Source organism: Rhinatrema bivittatum, chromosome 1 (genome assembly GCF_901001135.1).
Source record: "Rhinatrema bivittatum chromosome 1, aRhiBiv1.1, whole genome shotgun sequence".
NCBI lineage: Eukaryota > Metazoa > Chordata > Amphibia > Gymnophiona > Rhinatrematidae > Rhinatrema > Rhinatrema bivittatum.
In genome coordinates this window covers 234,597,260-234,619,329 of record NC_042615.1, presented here as the reverse complement: position 1 = coordinate 234,619,329, position 22,070 = coordinate 234,597,260, and the positions used below count along the sequence as shown (strand labels likewise).

Sequence of the window (22,070 nt, the reverse complement as noted above, 5' to 3'; positions counted from 1 at the left end):
AAGATAGATACAATTGCCTAAATGCTAGTAAAATACCTCACCTTGGTCACACACACAGAACAGACCTTTACCAAGTACTGAAATACCACACATTATAAATATGGAGACAAACTGGAATGGAAAACAAAAAAAAGCCACTCTGCATGCAGTGCAAACCTGGAGAAATGGAAAGAGAAATATAGCACCTAACAGTCCCAGGATCTGCAATAATGCACAGAAACTAATCTGCACAAAGTTACACCTGCATTATGGAACACATAACAACCCTATCTATGAAAAGACAACACTACAAATATTAAATCAGGTCCTAAATACTAATATACCTCCTATTAGGAAAACAGAACAAGCCAAGCTGCTATAGATCCCCACACAGAAATAATTGTAAAACTATACTAATAAATGTTTCAAAACAGCTGAACAGAATACGTTAAAACAATTAAAATTCATAAAAATGAAAAATTGTCCAAATATCAAAATATTTCAAAACAGCAGATACACCACATAAATCTCAATTAAAATGGCAGTCAATCAAGAAAAAAACCTAAAATGCCATCTTTACTTACCCTCTCCAGCAACTCTCCTACTCCTTTCCCTTGAAATCACATACCCGGAGCAGCAGCGGCTGCTGAAGCTCTGTCCTCACGGCCTTTCCTTTAGGGCCCATAAGTCACTCACAGACACACATACCCCCAATTAAACCCTACGACCATTCTCTGTCTCTCACACACACCCCAGTCACCTCCCTGCCCAGTCTCTGTCTCACACACACCCCAGTCACCTCCCTGCCCAGTCTCTGTCTCACACATACTTTGCTTAGAGCCCCAATGCTGTGTTCCCCTTTAATTTTGCAGTGGCAGATTTCCCAGGGCTGCCGCTGCCTTCTCAGCCGCACTGAAGCGGCAAGCATTTATTTTAGAAAAATATGCCACAGCACTCAAGCCTTTCTTCTGGCTGTCAGGATATCCCTAGGCTCCCACGGCCCCCCCATCTGCCTGCTTTTTACGGCCGCTGGGAGCTCCAATTGCCCATTTGTAATCAGCATGGCTGAGTGCCATTTTTACTTTAATCGCAGCTTTGCCGAATCCCTACTCTATTGTGGTTCCCTGCCGCTTTGGAAGCGGGAAATCCTGGCACTGCTCGCCGCTGTGTTTAATTTCAGCACTTCCACATGGCGGTCACAAGGTCGGGCTTCTTCGCCGCCACAGGCCTGGACACTGCCACTCCTCGCAGCCCCCCCCCCCTTAAGCCACCCCCACCCCTGGGCTGCGAGATGCCCCCCTTCTTCCTGCCCCACCGGCCAATCAGTGGCTTCCTCCTCCCACTGGCAGGAAGAAGGGAGGAGGCTTCTGATTGGCCCACAGGAGCAGGAAAAAGGTAAAGGGAAGTATAACTGGGGCTTTGGGACACCGGGAGCCGCGACACACCAGCTGGTGCTGGCGACACACGGATGTGTCGCGACACACCAGTTGAAAACCGCTGCACTACAGTATGCCCGTGTTCTTATGTTTATATAGGGCAAAAACTGAGGCAAATTAAGCAAAGGATTATTGAATTATTCCAACCCAGAAAGGAAAATGCTCCCTTTGTCACCCATTAGAAGTTGAGTTCACACACAATTGAGGACATAAGATTTTTTGTGATTAAACAGCTAAAGTGTACACCGGGGGGGGGGGGGGGGGGATATTTCTCAGAGGTTGCACCAATGGGAAGGTTTCATTTTTAATTGGCGGACAATATCCCCCCTTGGACTTAATAGTGATACAGAATGGCTGGCATGCGTGTGATTTTACATAGGAGGGGCTTTATGCGATCTGATTGGCTATTTGAAAATAAGCGTGTGAGGTGCAAATGAGATAGAATGCTATGGATTGTGGTAGCGTTCTTTATTGTTCATAGAAGGTGATGTTTGCTGACTACTTTCTTGGTAAAAAGGTCTGAAAGCGTGATATATTTGTAAGTAACAATCTTGTTTTGATATGTTAAATATTGGATACATTACTTTTATACTGATTTAATGTGCTTTACGTGTTTTTTGCAGCTGTTTAAGAGTTGTCGGGAATCCGTATAGACTCTGAAGGTTTTTTTGATATGAAGCTGTAAGAACATACTATATATAATGAGAAGATCTTTCACGGTATTCCTTAGCTTTATTTTTTTTGTGTTGACAGGATATTATTGTTGGTTATATAGTGAAGGATTCATTTGGTTTTTTTTTACATAGAAGGTCCTCCCTGAAAAATACTGGTGGGGGTGAAATGAGGGTCCCTTGTAGGGGAAAGCTTGAGGTGTTCAAAGTAAAGCATATTGTTTTGAGAACTTTCAGAGTATGTTTGTCGTGAAAAGAGTCATGATGTGGTAAGAAGAATTATCTTGGATGTAAGAGATATCATCCCGGGAAATCTTTGTATATATATATATATATGAGAAGACTGATACAGAATTGTTTTTTCATTTGTAAGACATCATCCTAATTAACCCAAAATCTCAAAAACGTATTTGGATAGTAAAGCAATCTATGGTGTATTAGTGGTAACAGAAATGTGTAATGGATACCATGATATGATTTAAGAATATATAAATATATCTATCTGTTTTATATGGTGAAATACATTGTTTCACTTTTTATGGTATGAATGAAGTATGAATGAGATATAGAGGACAAGTTAATTTATATTATGCTGCTGTTTCAATAAATGTTTGTAAGTAAGCATTTATGTCATTCTAACAGTTTTATGGAACACATAGTAGTGTGGAAGAGGTTCCTAAATGATATTGGACAGTATTCCAGTGCAGTCTCACCAGGGAGAAATACAGAGGTATTATAACATTCTCCATTCCTTTCCTAATAATTCCTAACATTCTATTTGCTCTTTTGACCATCACTGAACACTGCACTGATGATTTCAATGTATTGTCCATACTACCACCTAGATCCTTTTCTTGAATGTTGACTCCTAGTATGGAACCTAACATTAAGTAACTATAGTTTGGATTGCTTTTCCTTATGTGCATCATGTTGCACTTGTCCACATTAAATTTAATCTGCTGTTGGATCAACAGTCTTGTAAGGTCCTCCTGCAATTTCTTGCAATCTGCTTGTGATAATTTTGGCTTGATATGAGCCAGTCATCTAAGTATGGAAAAAAAATGCACTCTCTTCTTTAGATAAGCAATATTTGCTAGACATGTTGTAAACACTCAGGGTGCCATGAGATACCAAAGGGGAGAAATCAATAATGGTAACTATCACTCACAACGATGAACTGCATATATCTTGCAATTCTTGTGAATGAGGGGGTGTATGTTTAGGCATCCTTGATGTCTAGATTCATTAGGAATTTATCTTCAATCAAAGTAGGACTGTTCCCAACAAGTTCATTTTGAATTTCTTTCTTCATATGTTTGTTGAGGTCTCAGAGGTCCAAAATGGGACGGAGATGACTTTTTTTTTTTAGAATGCGTAAGTATTTTCGAAATACTTAAGGGTCCTAGTCAGCAGCATTTAGCCAGATAACTTGTGAGCTGACTAAATGGTGATTTAAGAATTTTTCAGTCACCCTTCTAGCTAACGTTTAGCTGGATAATATAGGGGCATTCTGGGGTGGAATTAATTTTATCCAAACTTCAATATTCAGAGTAAGGCAGATAACTAACTCTAGTCATAATATTCCTAAAGTTAGCTGGATAGCAAATGTTGCTTACCTGTAAACAGGTGTTCTCACAGGACAGCAGGATGTTAGTCCTCACATATGGGTGACGTCAGTGGATGGAGCCCTGTTACGGAAAACTTTTTTGTCAAAGTTTCTTTAAAGCTTTGACTGACCCTGGCACCCTGAGTGCACTGAGCATGCTCAGCCTGCAACTATCCCTGTGACCACAGGTGTCTCCCCATAGTCTCATCTTATAGCAAAAAGTGCAAGTGAAACTAAAATAATAAAACATATGTAGACCCAACTCCGCGGGGTGGCGGGTGGGTTTCGTGAGGACTAACATCCTGCTGTCCTTGAGAACACCTGTTACAGGAAAGCAACCTTTGCTTTCTCACAGGACAAGCAGGATGCTAGTCCTCACACATGGGTGAGTACCAAGCTGAGGATGCCAGAGTGCACCAAATGCACCCAAAGACGTGTAAAAGGCGCAACAACGGGGGTGGAATTTGGTAAGGAGGGCATCCTGAAACCCTTAATGGGTTGGTGGAAGGATGTTGGGTAGTTAAACCGAAAAGAAGATGAGTAGACGGACTGGCCAAACATGGAAGCATGCCGGCCAGTCTTACCTAAGCAATAATGGGCTGCGAAGGTATGGAGAGAGCTCCAGGTCGCAGCCTTACAAATATGCACAAGCGGCACCGGCCGAAGGTGAGCTATTGAGGCTGGTACGGCCCTAACAGAGTGTGGTTACACACGGTGTTGTAGTGAAATGTCTGCTTGTTGATAGGAAAAAGATGCAGACCATCAATTAGGAGGAAAAGATCTGTTTATCCACTGGAACTCGCAGCTTGGCTTTTGCCACAGAAGGAAAGAGTTAGGTGTAATTCCTATGGCGTGTAGTGCAGTCTAGATAGAATGCAAGTGCACGTTCCCTCTCGCCCTGGTGAGAGAGAGGTGTTGGGAAAAAGTGGGCAGAGTATATTCTGAATAAGGTGAGATGCTGCGTTTACCTTAAGAAGGATATGAAGTTGAATACCATTTGTTCACGGAGGAACGCAGGGTCGGATGAGTATGTAACAAGGTGTGGAACTCACTGACCCTGTTGGCAGAAGTGATGACTACGAGGGAAAGAATTTCCCATGCTAGACTGTTAAGTGAGAGGAATGGAAAGGCTTGAACGGGGAACGTATGAGTCTTGTAAGCACTAAATATAGGCCCCATTCTGTAACCAGTAAAAATAGAAGCGGCTTAATCAGTTGATAACCCATGGTAAGCTGACTCAGAAGGGGTTGAACCGTTAATCGGGTATCCCCACTCCCAAGTAGTACACCAATTGGAACAGAGGTGTACCCATGTGGAGGATGTCTGGGGAGCAGAATCCGAGGGAGTAAGAGAAAAGAGTGGTGTAGAAAAAAAAGGGGGTAATACCCTTTTGTATGCGCCATGTGGTAAATCATGCCATTTTGAATGGTAAGATTTATGTGTGGAAGGTTTTTGTGACGCTACCAGTACCTGAGAACATCAGCGAGTCCAAGATATGAGACTGACCTGCGAGAAGGCAAATTGATTACTGGTGTGATAGATTGAGAAGTATGGGAAGGCATGCTGGTCTCTGCCAGGACGTGGGTCTGAGAATCAGTGAATCTCGTCCCGGTGCAGCATAATAAGAGTGCTGGCTATGATAGGCATCAAGAGAGACACATATAAGAGGCCTTTGTTGCAGCAAAGGCATCCATGGGAACGCATTCGAGACATGCGTAGGGAGTAGAATCTGTCGACCATATGGTTCGATTCAGACGCAGAGGGCAAGGTCAGTTGACCTCAGCGTAGAAGATTTTTCTCGCTACACATGTAGTCTGAGACCATCCGAGAGGATGGAAACCTACATGGAGAAGGTCTGCTAGTACGTTCAGTAAGTCTGTTAAATAAGTGGCCCGGGGATGCATGGAGTGAGCAAGGGCAGAGCTGCACAGCTTCCTAGCAGAGCAGCTAAGAGGTTGTGCATTGGAAATACCACATTGTCACTATGCTGTCTGTCTGTATGCACAAAGGTTTGTTGCAGAGGCAGTATTGTAAGGCATAAAGGCGTAACTCATGGCTCGAAGCTCCAGGAAGTTGATGTGAAACTCTGCATGGAGCGGAATAGATGCATACTGGGTTGAGAAGATGTTAGTTCGAACTCTGCATCCCTGAGGAAATGAGAGTATGAGCAGGACCAGCCTAGGTTTTGGTTCTAGATCTGCAATATGGATCAGGGACGAAAGCGGTTGAACAGCTTAGATCCACTGATAATTGAAATTTCACTGAATCTTACTCATAGCAAATCTGGACCTATGAGTAAAGTGCATGGTGAAAAAATCCCGTGGCCCAGCAATGAAAGAATTGAGGGGCTGAGGTTGTGTTGTATGCGCGCAGAGACATATAGGAATTTGTCAGAATGTCTGCACGGTTGTTGGACAGGAAGTTCGTTGTGACTGTGGTGTCCAGAAGTGTTCTATATGGGATTTATGGTAGTTAACAGCAATCCCAGGTAGTAGATTTATAGTGAGTCGTGAAGAAGATAGAGCTCCTTGCTTGGATTGACTGTTATGCAGCTGTCCATGCAAGGAAAAGCGTGAATGATGTTTTATTCTGTAGAGAAACAGCAGTCACTGCTAGTGATTTAATGAAATACCCAAGTTGCCGAAGCTGGAGCAACTGCAGAGCTTGGGCTTGTAATATTGTTGACTCACCATGAAGCACATAGAAAGATTAGAGGAGAGAGGCAACCTACTTACTGCGGTATGGAGGTATGGTACGAGAGACACCATTTTACCTGTCCCTTCTGAAGAAAGTTGATATTTCTGAGGTCCAGGATGGGTGGAGTGTAACTACTTTCTGTTGAAAGAAAGAATAGTGAGATTAAAACTACACCCCCCCCTGCACTTTGTAGCATCCGGGGTACTGTACCCTGAATCTTAGTACCAAGTGGGGTGGCCGCTCTGATATCCGGCAAGTTGAGAGACCAGGAGGTGTTCAACTGGCGGGGCTGATGTAATCTGGATATCATGTAATCTCCCACGGGAGCGTGAGCGATAAAAGTCTTACCCACATTTCTGTGTGCTGTACAAGAAAACATCGAGACCTGCCGCCAGGCCTCGAAGTGGATTTGCAATTGAGGCAGTGTTTGCTGGATCTTGTGTTTAGCAGATCAGCGAATGCATCTGGGATTTCGGTCCTTTAGGAACCAGAAGCCAGAGTATTAGTACAAAGTCCCGTTGCAATCCCAAATGATTGGTAGAGGTTCTCTTGGTATTGTGTCCGACAAAGCTAGCAATAGCGATGTGTGACACTAATTCAATTCTTGGAAGACAAGACTACATAGAACCTTTCGAACCACATGGCCCGATTTAGAGAACAAGAATCAATGGGATTGTCGCTGAAGCGGGATTAGAGTATTTACCATCTGTCATGGATCTCAGAAGGACGAGCCGGTGAAAAATCGATGGCTCCGTGGATTTCAGGAGGCATCGAGGGACAGCCTGAAGGACGTAAACTTCAGACTCAACTCTGTAATCTGGTATGGTAGCGCAGGTGCAGAGGAGACAGGCTGAGCGTGTCTGGCGCTATCACAGTAATTTGTGGAGGGTCAGAACCCCACCCCGGTGTCGGTGGGGAACGCCTCGGGTACAGGGCAGCCATTATGACTCATGCCCTCTTTACAGCGGCTCGATGTATCGTGACGCCAGTGCAGAATTCCTCGGAACTCGGTCCGGTCATTCTGGAGCACAGAGGACTGCCAGCACTATGTGAACAGTGGCGGTGGCAGTAGTGATGTTGCTTGGCCCGGGCATTCTCCAGCACAGAGTAGGATAGCATCGGTGGCAGACTGTCACCGTGCTGGTGACAATGAGTGCTATGGTGCTTGGCCTGGTCTTTCCCCAGCGCCAAGGTGGATGCCCTTGCTGTCTTGGATGGCAAATGATGACAAACTGTCAGCATGCCTGCACTGCTCCTGGCACTATGTAGTGTCATAGGCTGATACGGGGCTTTAGTTAAGAACCCACAGCATGGAGCACTGTGTTTAGGCGAGGGCATTGCGTGTAGGTGCTATGTCAGTATTGACGGTATCGATGGCAGCATAGGAGCGGCCTCGAAAGTATCGTCAAAAATATAGATGAAAAATCGTCGATGGCCCGGGTAGAGCAATGATTAAATAGTGACAGAGGCACCGACGGCATTGGCGTAGGTATCGATGGCTGCATAGATAGGAATGACGAGGACACCGATGGCACTGACCCGGGCACAGAGGTGTGCACTGATGGAAAAAATCAGCACCATGAATGAAAAAACATTGATGGCACTGAAAGAATCAATGCAGGGATCGATGGCATCAACGGACCGTGGGGGGAGGGGTGTCGATGGCATCGAAAAAGGCAGGACTGCCTGGATGGGGGTACCGACGGTAGCATCGACTGCACGAAGGTACAGAGGTATGAATTTTACAGAGGCCCTGGTGGCAACAGTAACCGTGGAAGTCCCTATCCCACTAGCGCTAATAACCAGGCAGAGGGTCACAGGAGGACACTTGCAGGCTATGTGGGGCTAACTGTGAAAACATAGGGAGAGAGAAGGCCACAATTCGGTTGGTAGGCCGGGGAAACCATAGTGAGGCGACAGGAACCGACCGAAAAACAGGGCATAGTACTCACCGAGTGTCGATTAAATGTACGCGAAGGGAGACCCGTGCAGGGAAAAAGTGTTTGTGAAGTAAAAGTTTAAGTGTTTCCGTGATAAAAATTGTGAGAATTTCTAACAGAGCTCCTAACCGCTATGCTTACTGCAGGAGCGGAAAAAAGAAGACTGAGGGAAGACACCTGTGGTCACAGGGTTAATTGCAGGCTGAGCATGCTCAGTGTACTCAGTGTGCCAGTGTCAGTCAGTCAAAGCTTTATACAAACTTTGACAGAAAAGTTTTCTGTAACAGGGCTCCATCCACTGATGTCACCCATATGTGAGGCTACCATCCTGCTTGTCCTGTGAGAAAAAGTGATACGGCTAGTGTAAAATAGTCCGGTTTATTCACTGGTGAGGCTGTGTCGCTGAAAATCTTGCAAAAAAAGTTATTCAAATAAAATTTATACAGCTAACTTTGCAAGTCAGCCGGTGGCTGAATATTACCTCTTTAGATTATATTAGGCAACTTTCCTATGATTGATTTGGCTTACCATCAGATTCTTTTACAGAGATTGATAAAATGGGAGTTTCAAGGCCAGTCTTCTCTTGGTTCTCCTCATACTTATCTGCCAGTCATCAACAAGTAGCTTTAGGGAAATGTTGATCTTCTGATTTTAGTCTGGTTTCTAGTGTTGAAGGATCAGTTCTCCCACCCACTTTAAATTTTTTTTTTTTTTTTTTTTAAACACAACCTTTGGCTGCTATTATTCAACAGTTTAATATTTCACATTTAAGCTGATGACATGCAGTTATGAACATTTTTAGGACTTAATATGACTGAATCAGTGACATTTATAAATGTTTAGAAGATGTTTTCATCTAACCTAAATGTGTTTAAATCTAGCAAATATCAGAGGCCTGATGATTATTTGAAATAGTTAACTGCAAATGTTCTGCAGTTTCTTTGCAAGTACAATATTGCAATTTAAAAATGAATGTGGAATCTGGGCATATTACTTGAGTGACTAACTTTGGATCCACAAAATGTGAAAGTTTCTACGGCAGCTTTTTTTCCCCCCAACTATGCAACAAAAGGAAGCTTAAAGATGAATTTTGAGAGAGATGCATGCACACAAAAATAGCAGATGTGCCTGCAAGTAACACATATTCGCGCTAGTGCTATTTTATAAACTTTGCACATACACATGCATTATTGATGCGTGAATAAATTTGCTTGGTTAAAAAAAAAAAAAAAAAGGCGGGTCAGGAGTGTTCCAGGGCTGGGCCAACATTTTATGCACATAAATTGCTATTTTATAACCTGAAAATGCAGCACATATATGGCTGTTACCTGTGCATATTTACTTTTGCTATTTATCAGGTGTAAGTCAGAATAAAAATACTCTTTATAGCCTGATACTGACTGGGTGATGAGTCAGGATACATTAGGGACAGTACAAGCTTAATAACCAGAGGGATCTTGATGACCTAGAGATAGACTGGTCAAACTGGTGAAATAATTGGTAAAACCAGTAACTTCCTGGACGCAAGTTAGAAAGTGGGCTGACCTGCATATGTAAAAACAGACAAGTGCTAAGGAAAATATGCAAACAACATTTCCTCGTGTAAATGCTTAACATTAGGAGGATGCATATGAATAATTAAGCGTATTTTATATAATGTGCGCGCACTTGCAGACAGACACTATAAAAATTCATGCACATATATACTCCGCCTAGATAAGCATGCGTTTTCTCATATACATGCCTATGTTAAAGTTACCCTCCCTAAGCGTGATTTGAGCCCTCAATACGGAGGAGATTGATTGAAGTTTTAAGTAAGCTTGTATTTGGACTATTTTAATGCTCTGTATTACGGTCTTCCTCAAAAATCTTTAACACTGCTTGCAATTAATCCAAACCTGTTTACTGGTGTGAACATTACAGAACATATGTCCCCTGTGTTACAAGATTTATATTGGTTACCAGAGAGCCAGGTTTTAAGATACTTTGTCTAGTCTTCAAGATAGCGATGGGGATTGATTCTAGTTATATTCGGAATCAGTTTTTCCCATGTATATTCCTAATAAATAATTATGGTCACAGGATAAGGGTCTGCTGGCACCTCCCACAGCAAAGAAAGTCCAGCTGGTAATTACCAAACAGCATTTTCCCGTGGTACTGCCTTCTACATAGAATCAGTTACTAGATTTGCACTTAATGCAAGACTTACTAACCTTTCATAGACATCTCATGACTTGGCATTTTGATAAATTTTATTTTAGATGTTATATTTTTCAGAAATGATTTTGAGGAAGGCATCAATGATGGCATTAGAGAATTTGTTTTTAAATGTATTATGTTGTGTGTATTGAGTGGGATGTATTGTTATGATTGTAATGAATTATTTTTAGTTATATTTTTATTGTTGAAGGAAGCATTTTGCTAATGCGGGGGGTTGGAAAAATTGCATTATGCTTATGATTATTTTGCAGCACACTTATAGTTGATTGTATTATTAAGCATTTAATGAATGCTTTAAATAAAATATTGTGTTTCATTGTATTATTGGGACTGGTTCCACTGTATTTGCACTGAGTAGAGATGACAGTTCTTGTTATAAGACCTTGATTTGTTTCACTACCATAGAATGATTTCTAGTCAGAGTGAACTGGGGAGAGGACTTGAAAATCAAGTAGTAGCTCTGTCGTATGACCTTTAACATACAACTAGTTGTGGTGATCATTGACCATAATGGACTGAAATGCTGGAGCCTTCCCAACACTAGTAGTTATTTCCCTGTCCAAGAGGACTCACAATCTACATTGTACCTGAGGCAATTGAGGGTGAAATGACTTGTCCAAGGTCACAAGGAGTATCTGCGGTATAATCAGGATGCAAATCTTGGCTTCCCTGGGTCTCATTTTCTTGCTCTAACCACTAGGCTACACCTTCATTTGGCAATTTTGAGTAGCTTTCCTCAGTAAATGCTAAAGAAATAGGCCTGGTTATATTTAAAATGTTTCTCTCATTAACAAAACATTTTAAACCCTGTATTTTTCTATTGATGAAGCATACCATATTTCAGTGTTTTCCCCAACCAGTGTGTCTTCAATGTGCCACAGAAATGTCACCACTATCTGATGCTCAGATTCAAGCCAACACCTAGGCTCTTCTCTTAGAATCTTCTGGCAACAAGTGATACCCATTTAAGAGCCACTGTTGGTATGCCTCTTATTCTTAGCTACAACATTAGCCTAGAGAGTGGTAATTGAAGGACAGCATGCATGGCATGGATAGGCAGGCCCAGCTTTGGGGCTGCAGACAGTACTTTCTCCTCCCCCCTCCTCAGCCTCCTCCTTGGGAGTTCTTGCAGGCTCTCTCCTATCCTCTGACTGAATGAGATGGGAAGAGTGTGCACTGAGCACTGCATATGACTTAATTTGAATGTTGGGAGCACCAGCAGTACAGGAGCTCTGGCAGGTACATGCAGCAGCCAAGCTAAAGGGCAGATTTTAAAGGCCCAGCGGCACGCGTATGTCCCGGGGCTTGGAAAAAAAAGTGGCAGGGCGTGGGCGGTCCGGGGGCAGGGACGTGGCCAGAGGCCTCCGTATGGCCACTGGGCTGGGGGGATCACACCGCTAGCAATCTGCCAGCGCGTGCAGCCTATGCCTGCCCAGAGGCAGGCGCAACTTATAAAATAAAGGAGGGGGGGGGGGGCGGGAAGGAAAGTTCTCTCCGAGGCCGTTCCGATTTCGGAGCGGCCTTGGAGGGAACGGGGAAAGCCAGCAGGGCTCCCCAAGGGCTTGGTGCGTGCAAGTTGCACTATTGTGCATCCCCTTGCGCGCGCCGACCTCCGGATTTTATAACATGCATGCGCATGTTATAAAATAGAGCACCGGATTGGGCGCACAAATGTACGCCCGGCGTAGGTATTAAAATCTGCCCCTAAGTGAGCTAACTGCCTGTTCACACCGATTTCTCCCTTTCCTGCACTTGTATACAGAGAGAGATTGTCCTTCATGTATCTCTATACTCCCTCTTGCCCTTTGCTTTAAAATTTGGAAGACAGACAGATGGGTCTTTCAGTGTCTCCTTAGCTCTTCTTTCAGCCTTGGGAGTCCTTTTAGTTTATCTCAAGACTTGAATATGTATGACTCATATTAGAAGGATGTTTCTGTCCTGAATGTAAACAAAGCAATCTAACAATGGCAATGTTTCTCAAACTTTTCAAGCCTAAGGTACACTTATTTTAAGAAAAACATGTGGCACATCAGTGTCCACGTAGCAGACAGAATGGGCCGAATTTTAAGAGGTACACATGGGCATAGATATGCGCGCGCATGTTATAAAATCTGGGGTCGGCACCCTCAAGGTGGTGCACACACAGAGCCCTAGGGAAGCCCCGATGGCTTTCCGTTCCCTCCGCCCCCCCACCTTCCCCTCCCTAACCTGCCCCCCAGCCCTACCCAAAAACCCCTGACCTTTGTTTTTAAAGTTGCGCCTGCATCTGGGCAGGCGTAGGTTGCGCGTGCCGGCACATGATCCCCCGGCCTAGAGGCCCTACAGAGGCTTCTGGCCACGCCTCCACCCCACTCCGCCCCTTTTTCAAGCCCCGGGACATACGCGTGTCACCGGGCCTATGCAAAATAGGCTCAACGCAGGGCTTTTAAAATCTGCCCCAATGTGAGCACAAGGAAACTTAGCGCACAAGTCAGATACACAGCCGGACGCACTCGCACGCACTAATGGTCCTGCAGAGGGCAGCCAAATGCGCAGGAAAAAAAAAAAAAAAGCATGCAAAAACGCCACCACAGCCTACCACTCAGTGCACAGAAGGAAGCCTAACAGCAGGGCCTAGTCCACCCAGGTTCCTTAACCCCCATGGGAACAAATGGCGGAACAGCACGCTAAGCATGGAGACCAGAAGTTCTACAACAACTCCTCTACTCTGTCTCTGACTTAAAAAAAAAAAAAAATTACCTGAGCTCAGCTTTTCCTGGCTGAGAACAGAGACTATCTCCAGTTGCCAGGGGAGAGGGCATATACTGTCACCGCCACACTCAGCTTCCTGCACCCACTGGTTAAGTCAGCTAAGTCCACGCTGGCTGAACAACCACTTACCAGACCAAGGCACTCATCTGAGGGACCAAGGAAATCACCTCAGGAATTCTCAACTGGGAGAAGAACCATTAGGTATCACCACAGGAGAGTGTGGCAACTCAAAGCTCCTAACAATTCTCTTCTTAAATTCTGAAGCAATCCCTAGTGCAGAAATGCATGTCTACCAACCTGTTTCCTGGCTGAAGATGGAAAGGTGCAGTCACAGGTACCTAAAGGGATATACTGGCAAGCTGATATCACTGCAGGAGTATGTATACTGTGAAGTCAGTTTGCTCTGTCACAGGTACCTAAAGGGATATACTGGCAAGCTGATATCACTGCAGGAGTATGTATACTGTGAAGTCAGTTTGCTCTGTCTCCATCTGCTGGTAGAGGTGTATAACCCACTGGTCCTGAAGCCAGGAAAATATAGGTATATAATCTATATATCTATGAGTATGCATGAGACAGATCTGCATTCATTGCAGGCACCTGGCCTGTTGGTGGCTCTCCAGGACTGGAATTGGCTACTCCTGCACTAGTTTCTTTTGCCTTGCTCGGTTATCAGTGGTAGATTCACTTAAGGGGTGGAGAAAAGGTTGGTTTTAGGCAGGTAAGCTGAATCTTGTTTGTTTTCCATTGGATCTTTTCCAGCCATGTTCACACTGTTCCACAAGTGAAGCGATATCAGATTTTTAGACAGTAACATTGAAACAGCTGCACAAACACACATGTATATGCATACGCCAGCTTGAGCCAAAGGATGCAGCCATTTTATATCATATGCACATATATGCACACATGGTATAAAAAAGGCTGTACACACGCAGGTGCACAAATGCCGCTTCTACTGCGTAAGTGCGGTGATTTTAGTGACACGAGGGCCAACACAATAACCAGTTTCCCCACTTTGTTCCCAGGTCGTCCAGGTAAAGGGATAGGACTTCCTAACCGCCCTAGTTAATTAGCCTTCCTTTTACCCTGTTAGCGGGGTTTTAAGAGTAGGGGCTGACTATCCTAGTTTTTTTTTTGTTGAGGCACCTACACGCCATCCATAGCAGAAGAAAAGTTACGTGGTAGGGGACCCCGGTGCGCGCTTGTGCACGTAAGCATTTATGCACTGGCTTCATTCATAAGTCCTGGAATGCCCATGCCCCACCCAAACCATGCTTAGCCCCTTTTTCAGGAAAAAATGTTTGTGCGCATATCGTGAGATACTCACGTACGTAGGCCCCTTTTAAAATCTATGCAGCGCGCAACGGCTTTTAAAATTCACTCATTACTGCATTACAGAAAGCAAGATTGGTTCTTGTAACCAAGTACTTTGTGGTTGTATACTACATGCAATGAGCATAAATACCGCAAAGGAGACTTTTGAACCTGTTTCCTGGCTGAAGATGGAAAGGTGCAGTCACAGGTACCTAAAGGGATCTGCAGTGTTATACCAATCATTATGAAGATTTTGAAGGGCAATCTATACAGAAGACCGAATATAGACATGCATATTTGGCTTTGAAAAACACTTTCCATTTCCACATAAGAATTTCCAGGATTCTGCATGAGAGAGGATTTTCCACCTCTTGTGTGGTTTAAGGCACTTGGTTTTCAGTCGTATGCCTCATAACTTGCAGCATATAATACTATAATTAAGCAATTACACATGAGGGAGGGTGTATAATTATTAAGCTGCACACACTGTGGAAATGGAGCCATGAGGTCGTAATTTCCTGGAATTAATGATATTTGCTTCCAAGTCTCTAATTTATGATTGCAAACAATTTTTAGTTTAGAAAGATGTTTTAACTTTTTAGCAATTTAAACACACACTCAGGTGACCAGTTTTAATCGCTTACATTCTTCATGCCATTTTATAATTATGGTCATATTGTATTGCTTTAAAATTACTGCATTAGTATGCTTGCATTAATTTAATTTAACATAACTTAACTTTCATTACTGCATGTTACATGACCATGTGACACCTCTGCCCATCTATCTGCCAATAAAGTTGTTTCAGTTTTAGAAGTACCACAAATATAAAAAAGGGACAGAAAACATCATTCAGGATACACTCCCTTTTCAGTATTCTGTTCAATCCAAGCAACTAATACTTTTACAGAACAAAATCTAAAGTGTCATTGCTTATATTTTCAGTCCTGTGAAATCATACAAAAAAAAAACAAAAACCACCACACACCATACAGAACTTACATCAAAACTCCTTTCCCTCAACACTTCCTGAAACAGATGAGATCTAAAAATTTGCACCTCAGATTCCCTGCTAAAATGGAAGTATTGTGACGCAATGCTGGCAAACAGACTGGTTAGCATGATGCTCCTAAAAGTACTGACAAAACCAGGTCATTGAAAACTTAGACTTGTATTATTTGAACATCTTAAAAGATGTAAGAGTTTTATCATATATACTTGCTTGTTGGATATCACAATGTGTTTTTGTTTCAGTATTTTCTGCTTTTAATTGTTGTTTTTTAAATTTTCAATTGTAGAGAGCCCCACGAAGAATATACCCCTTAATTAAATGGGTGGAAAGAGAGTCAGGTTTAGTTGCGTTATAGCTGCCCCATGTGGTGGAGTCCTGGCCTACAAAAAGCGAACGCACCATTTTCTAAGTGTGGATTTTGAGTTGCCTTTCTCAGGGGCAGCATGCCATCATGCTTTCTCCTGGCTTTTGTTTTACGTTGGAAAAAGGACCTTTGGGTTTCTTGAAAAGAGAGAGACTTGGCAAGAGACAAAAAAAAAAAAAAAAAAAAAGAAGAAGTACCTGTCTCCCAAATTGATTCCAGCTTTCGACCCTTTTATTGTTTGGGGAAGAAGTTTATACTCCCTTCATTCCTCTTTGAGTTATCTTTTAAAACTAGTTTTATTTGTACCTTTCATTTGAAGTTCCTTTTGGATCCAGGAAATCAAGCAAATGTCATCCTGAGAGAGTTTTAGAGTTTCTTATCAAAAAGGAGACTCAATGACCCTTTAAAATGTCATTGTAAGAATGAATTCTCTTTCATTCTGGGGAAGAGATGTGGACTTTAGCATAGTGGTCCACACTTTCTTCTAGTACCTGGATAGTGAAGAGGAGAGACTGAACTGGGAAGTAAAAACAACATTCTGTTCATCTGGAGAAAGCTGTGCAACATGGGACTTTATGGTGTATCATATTAACTGAGTTACAACTGTCTACACCCTGAAATTTGGGAGGGAGCTTCTAAACTACCTTCACAAATAGCAAGGATCGGGAATAAAAGAAAAAGTAGTGTTAAAAAGTCACAGATTTATTGAAAATCCAAACTTGTAAATGGATTGGACTTCATGAGGAGTCATTTTCACTATTCCACCATCAATCATCTGTAAAGTTAAGTTCAAAACCACAATCAGCTTCTAGCCTAATTATTACTACCATATACAAAGACTGTCTTAACAATGCTCAGGCCTTGGAGAGAAGTCTCAGAGAGGAGAGAGAGAGAGAGAGTTGTTAGCAAGTGTCTGGCAATCTGAATATCTTAAGCCTTAGTAATTCAGGGTGGCCCTTGGACTTCCAGTGATGACCTCGGCCCGGGGGTTACACAATTTTATATTGTAATCTGGCTTGATCTTACATCAGAAAGGTGAGCTATACATTCAAAAGAAATAATTCAGCAGAGCTAGTTAGGTATGTTGACAGTACAAACAATCCCAAGATGAAACAAGAGAATTAATACAAAAGTAAACAATGACATACAGGCAGGATTTTCTTTTGTAGCTGGCCCCCGTCTTGTGTTGTGAACACCATCCAAGGGTGCTACAGGTCTGGGTCCAAGTCTAGATGGGGAGAAATATAGTCTTTCGAGCTATTTAACACCTCCACTTGGTGCAATGATGTCCCATAAGAGAGCAAAGAATTCACAGGATATGGCCAACTCACATCAAGAGTCTTTTCAATCAACTAGAGTTCTGGAAGAAATAAGCAAAAACCAAATTGGGATCCAAGTTGGTGTTCAAAGTCTTTACTACAACTTAAATAAAATGATCCAGGATCTGGCGGATACATGGAGGATATTGCATCCTCTAGACAGAGAATTCACAGATTTATCTTGAGCCCATGGTACACAGTCTAGAACAGACTACCACCTGACTCATAGGGGAACTTTATCTAGTATTTTAGCCTTTGATTATATCTGATCATGCACCTGTTTGATTTGACCTAGAGGAGTTTCACCCAGATGGGATGAGAAACTTGTTTCCTAAAATGTTTGTATAGTGATCTGGCATTGTTATGTTTTGTAAGGTTTGGGTGGACCCATGGACACTGAGGCAGCTGACCATGCCCACGGGGGGGGGGGGGGGGGAGTCCTGTGAGGGGCCACAGGTCAGGCTCAGCTCTGGACACACAAACACAGATTATATCTTTATTTAGACAGTTTGTGAAGCCACCAGAGGTGGTGGTAGTGAGTAGAAGTTGGAGCCCGGCTGGGCTAGTATTCCTCGGGGTGCTGGAACAGCGGTTCCTCCGGTAGCAGTGCTGTAGTGAAAAGAACTGAGAGAATGAGTACAATAAGACATTCACAGAGTCCCCAGTATGGAGAAGCCCCGAGATAGGAAGAGCTGGCCCTCGAGGAGAGAGTACCAGATCCCTGGGCGCAGAGACTCGTTGGCAAGTACTCACGCAGCAGTTCTCCGTAGAAGATGGCACTGGAGCTGGAACAGAGGCAGGCCCTCGAGGAGCGAGTACCTGGTTCCAGGGAAACAGCTCTGAGGAGTAGATGGTAGTAGTACTCACAGATGGTGTCTGTAGCGAATTCTTCCAAGTAGAAGAGGAGATGGACACAGGCAGCACGTCAGGGAACATGGGCCCTCAAGGAGAGAGTACCGGTTCCTGATAGCGACCTGAAAGAAGCAGAGAGGCCCCCCGAGGAGTGGGTATCCTGTTAGCAGCAAAGAGTCCAATAGAAGTTGGAGGCAAAGTAGCTGGGTACGGAGAGTGAATCCCATCTGTAGGAAATCCCTTGCTAATTCAACGGCTAGCAATAAACAGTAGGCTTAAATATCCGGGCAGTGTGATGTCAACATAGGGGGACACCCCTGAAGTTTGCGCCATAGAGGAAATAAGAATGAGGGCTGCGCAGCACGCGCGCCCTAAGGTACCTGAGGAGCATGGCGGGAGGCAGCGCCCAAGCCGGTCCGGGGAAGCTAGAGAGGACAGCGGGCATAAGGAGCAGGAGTCGCTGCAGAAAAAGAAAGGTAGGCGGAGTGAAGTCGTCGGGCAGCGACGGTTGCAACAGGCATTTAGAGCTTTTTTGGTTAAAAAGTGGGAAGAGTACGAATTATTCAATCAGGACCATCAAGCCTCCCCAAAATTATTTTGGGACATCGCTAAGGTGGTACTGAGGGGGAATATTATTTCCTATGTGGCTGCCAGACAGAAAGCTTTAACATTAGAGATCTTATCTTTGAAGAAACGTCTTTATAGGGCTAAACAAAAATATGATCAATGCCCTAACACAGATACAAGGCGACCTTTTTTTGAGACCCAGGTTGCTTTAAATATGTTCCTTCATCAAAGGGCAAAAAAGGGAATGGCATATTAAAGGTAAATTTTTTCACTAAGCAAATGTTCTATCAATTTTATTTCCTAATGACTAAAAAATGGATGGGTACCCAATATATAACAACAACAACAACATGAGATAAAGCAGGACATTTGTGAATGATGGGAAAGATATTAGTAAATGTCTTTAAAGACTTCTATCAGGATCTGTGTATCTTATGCCCGGGAACAGAGCAGGATATTTCGGAGTACTTACACTCTGCAGGAATATATTGACTAACAGAGGAGCAGTTAAGGCAGTTAAAACAGCCTATCAACTGCAAGAGATTGCATGAGAAATTACAAAAGCTAAGTTAAAGGCACTGGAGCCAGATGGCCTACAGACAGAATTCTATAAAATTGTTAGTGTAAAAACTGGTTACACCCTTAGGAAATATACTCACACATTTAGTTGAACTACAAAGATTTCCTCTAGCAGCAAATAGTGCCATCACAACAGTGTTGCCAAAGACAGGATGAGATCCTACTTCTCCCACTTCATATAGTCCGATATCCTTATTAAAAACTTTGACACTAAGCATATAGCAAAGCTTACGGCTGATCAGCTAACAAAAGTCCTTCCAAAGATAATAGGAAGAGAACAGGTGGGTTTCGTAAAGGGTTGTTACACCATTATGAATATCTATAAGATTATTACCTCTTTAATAAATAGTAAGCAGCAGAAAATCCCTTCTATGCTATTGAGCCTAGACTCAGAAAAGGAGTTTGATAGGTTGGAATGGAATTTTAGGCTGCAGGCCCTAGAAGCTTTCTGGATAGCGGGATACTTTCTTCAGGTGGTACCAACATTATACCATGAACCCCGTGCATATATCTCAGTAAATGGATACAACTCAGAGGAGCTTCACTTGAGTAGGGGGGACAAGGCAAGGGTTCCCTTTGTCCCCCTTGCTATTTATTCTCTCTTTGGAACCATTTCTTCACAAGATCAGGGTTAACAGGGATATTGCAGGCATCCCTATTGAGGAGCGACTGACTGAATATTTCATGTTGTCTGTCTTTGCAGATGATATTCTCTTACATTACTACAGATCCACAAGTGTCTATGAAAGCTTTCTTAGAGGAAGTAAGACCTTATGGAAAGTTGGCAGGCTTTAAATTAAACCTGGACAAGTGTGAGTCTTTACAAGTAGTTAATGAGTTAAGGCAAAATTGGGGGGGAAATTTTTCCAATACTGTAGATAAATGACTCCTTTACATATTTAGTTATTTTGCATAATGACCTAGACAAGTTAAATTTCCAGAGGATGTCAAATTCCACCAACGTTTTGTTAAAGGCATGGCGGGATTTTCCATTATCTTTGGCAGGCAGAGTTAATTTTTTCTAAATGATCTTTTTACCCAAATGGCTATACCTGTTCCAAACCATACCATGCTACTTTTCAAGACAAAATGTGACCCAGATAGAAAATGATTCGGCGATATCTTTGGAAGAATAAGAAACCCCGAGTGGCCTGGGCTAAATTGATGCGTAAATGGGAGCATGGCGGTCTGGGCTTAGCAGATTTGAAATTATACAATATGGTTTGTAATCTACGCCATCTGGCAGATTGGTTATTGGGGACAAATTTTTATACTCCCATTGAGATAGAAAGAGAACTTTTTTCCTGGGGCAATTTGGGGTATCTTTTGCACTCCTCTCTGATGGCAATCCTGAGGTATTTGAAGGAGAGTTCATTAGTCACTCCCTTTATTTTATCATGGCACTATTTCTGTTTTGTTTTGGGGTTGTTTTTTTTTAACTACCGAACGACATTTCTTAATTTTTGCCCCTGATCGGCAATGAAGCATTTCTACTCGGCACCCATCATATAATTTTTACAAGATACGCTGCAAGGGACTGAACGTGGTAGCACAGTTTTTGACTGAGGAGGGGGCTGTGAAATCTTTTCAACTCTGGCTGACAATTTTGGGCTGGAGAATAAGCATTTTGCTTATTTATAAGGTAGAAGTATATTCGATCCCTAAAGGTGCAGGATTGGAGTGGGGAAAATAGAGCACTGCTATCAGAAATATTTGATAGAGGACCCTACTCTACATTCTCTCTCTTACATCTATCTTCAACTTTTTAATCTGAAACCACTGATTGATGTCGGATGAATACACTGGTCTACATCTATTTTGCTGATTAAAGATAACATGTGGTCTTTATGTATTTTAGTGTGCTGAATCAAAAAATCACATCCGTTTCCTCCAGTCACATCCGGTTTTTCCACAAAACGCTATCTACTCAAACTCTTATAGCAATAACGTAACATTATTATTTAGATATGCTGAATACGCAATCGGTATAACAATAGGAAGACTGCTTATTAAACAGTTTAAAACTGCTGACGTCGGCATTTTATGGCTATATAAGCAACATGAAAACAGATGGCAGCATTCAGTTATTCAAGAGGCTTAGAAGTCGCAGCAAATTTAACTCTGTTAAATCTGTTTTTGTTGAATATGTCATCCAACACTCGAATAGTTCGTGGTCGGTGCCGGAATGATCCTGATATATTCTGTTACATTTGTGGTTGTTTTACAACACCCAAACAAAGGACAAATATATTTGACTTTGTCCGAAAAGCTTATCATGCATACCTTGGGCACCACATAAAGTGTGCAGGACATGTGTTGAAAACCAAATATATTACATGCTATCGCTTCTTCAGAATTTCTTATTACCCTTGATATTCGACTTTATAATCTTTAATCAAACATTTCTCGTTTGTGAAAAAATTTGACATTTCATAGTTTTTTACTTCATATTTGTAATCAGCACATTTCATTTGGGTAAAATCAGCAAAAATAATTAGGTCAGCAGAAAACATTTTTTTCAAATGTAGACCAGTGATATTATCCATTTGGAAATTAGAGATCAAATTAGACCTTACAGAATCTCAATACAATCTCTGTTTCAAGAAAACAAAATCCATTACTCTCAATATGGATTTAAGGGAAGTACAATATAAGTTCCTAATGAGATACCACTGTTCTCAAAAGAAAGCAATTCACATGCACGTTGCAGTCTCTGGTATCTGTGAAAAATGTAATCAAATGCCAATTCTGGGGATGCCC

The 22,070-nt window shown here is 42.6% G+C and overlaps 1 protein-coding gene and 1 long non-coding RNA gene across 4 annotated transcripts in view; both read right to left on the bottom strand.

The window, feature by feature from the left end:
- CTBP1 (C-terminal binding protein 1) overlaps nucleotides 1-22,070 on the bottom strand; it is a 943,073-nt gene that overhangs the window by 600,586 nt on the left and 320,417 nt on the right. The gene's annotated exons all lie outside the window — the stretch shown is intronic.
- On the bottom strand, nucleotides 16,678-17,349 carry LOC115086285. The gene is made up of 2 exons (XR_003855210.1): nucleotides 17,142-17,349; nucleotides 16,678-16,768 (listed from the first exon to the last, which is right to left on the bottom strand). It is a non-coding gene; the product is annotated as an uncharacterized LOC115086285 (long non-coding RNA).